The sequence below is a fragment of the Octopus bimaculoides genome, chromosome 19 (assembly GCF_001194135.2).
Source record: "Octopus bimaculoides isolate UCB-OBI-ISO-001 chromosome 19, ASM119413v2, whole genome shotgun sequence".
NCBI lineage: Eukaryota > Metazoa > Mollusca > Cephalopoda > Octopoda > Octopodidae > Octopus > Octopus bimaculoides.
In genome coordinates this window covers 48,062,110-48,063,985 of record NC_068999.1, presented here as the reverse complement: position 1 = coordinate 48,063,985, position 1,876 = coordinate 48,062,110, and positions in this window count along the sequence as shown.

The following is a 1,876-nucleotide window of genomic DNA, read 5'->3' as shown; positions in this document are numbered from 1 at the left end:
GTTGGTTGGTATTTGGAGTATAACAGCGTAGCATAACATCACAAAAAAATTGTGAGTTTTTTTAAGAACTATTACTATTATTTAAATACAGACTTTTGCACAGGCATGTTGTGGTTCAGGAGTTTGTTTCCCAACCACATCGTTTCCAGTTCAGTCCTGCTGCATTGCACCTTGGGCAGGTGTCTTCTACAATACACCTAGGCTGCTGAAAGCCTTGTGAGTGGATTGGGTAGATGGAAACTGAAAGAAACCCATTATATTCTTTTACTTGTTTCAGTCATTTTGACTGTGGCCATGCTGGAGCACCGCCTTTAGATGAACAAATCGACCCCAGGACCTATTCGTTGTAAGCCTAGTACTTAGTCTATCAGTCTCTTTTGCCGAACCTCTAAGTTACAAGGATGTAAACACACCAACATTGGTTGTCAAGCGATGGTGGGGACACACACATACACACAAATAAATACATGTATATATATATATATATATATATATATATATACGATGGGCTTCTTTCAGTCTCTGTCTACCAAATCCACTCATAAGGTTTTGGTAGAAGACACTTGCCCAAGGTGCCACGCTGTGGGACTGAACCCAGAACCATGTGGTCAGGAAGGAAGCTTCTTACCACACACCTACTCCTATATATACGTATATATCTATATAATGATAATATATGTTTTGTGTGCATATAGTTGTGTCTCCTTATTTTGACATCATGTGATAGCTGTAAATGAGTGTCACTGTCATTCACTTCCAATATTCTGTAATAATGTATCGCTTGAAATCAGGTGAGGGTTAGTGTCTGGATGAGCATCCAGCCATAGAAAATCTGCCTCGTTTTGGTCAACCCAGGGCTATAGTAGATGACGCTTGCTAAAGGTGCCACACAATGAGATTGAACACACAACCATGTGATTGGGGAGCAAACTTCGTACCACACAGCCATGCCAGCAAATAGCTATATAGATACACAGATAGAAAGAGAGGGAGAGAGTTATATCAAAACTGAATGTTACCCTGTAGGCATGACTGGATTTGGCAAGCTAGTTTTTTACAAGGGTCAGTTGATTTAGAACCTGGCATCACTGGATGACTGTTAAAATATTAAAACAGAAAAAAACAAATAAATACATAATAATAATAATCCTTTCTACTAAAGGCACAAGGCCTGAAATTTTTGGGGAAGGGACTAGTCGATTACATGGGCCCCAGTGTTAGGATCGTCCGACCCATGCCAGCATGGAACATAGTAGTTAAATGATGATGGTGTAGAATATGTCGAAACTTGAAGTGGAGAAAATATGTGGGAGGGAAAGGTCGAATAATTCACACACCTCATGCAAACAGTATGAGGAAACAAAATCAAGATGCGTGAATTATCCGATACCCCATCCACTTTTTTTTTTTTTTTCCAAATTCTGATTTAATTGTAATCTACACCATCTGAAGGGTATTTGTAGAGAATTTTATCAGAAGAAAAGAAGATATACATTATTCAGAAAGTTATGAAGACAGGCGGACGGTGGGGGCACACATCTGTAGTTATGCCAATAAAGATTAAAGCGATCGAACTATCGAGATGAAATTTAACGAAAACTCGTAAAAAACGCTGAAACGAAAACATAAAAACTGTAAGTGTGATTTAATGACGAAAAATAGTGTCTGAAAGGAGAAAAAAATGGGGAAAAACACTGCATTATTCGGGCAGTGTTCAAGGACATTAAAAACATAATTGATAGAAAGTGTTTATCTGGATCTTTCCTGGTTGAGCAAACATAAACCAAAAGTATTCAATGATCGTTCAAGAAATTTGGATATAAAGGGATTATTGTTGTTTACACCTAAGTCAAGCAGTTATACCATCAAAGGTCAT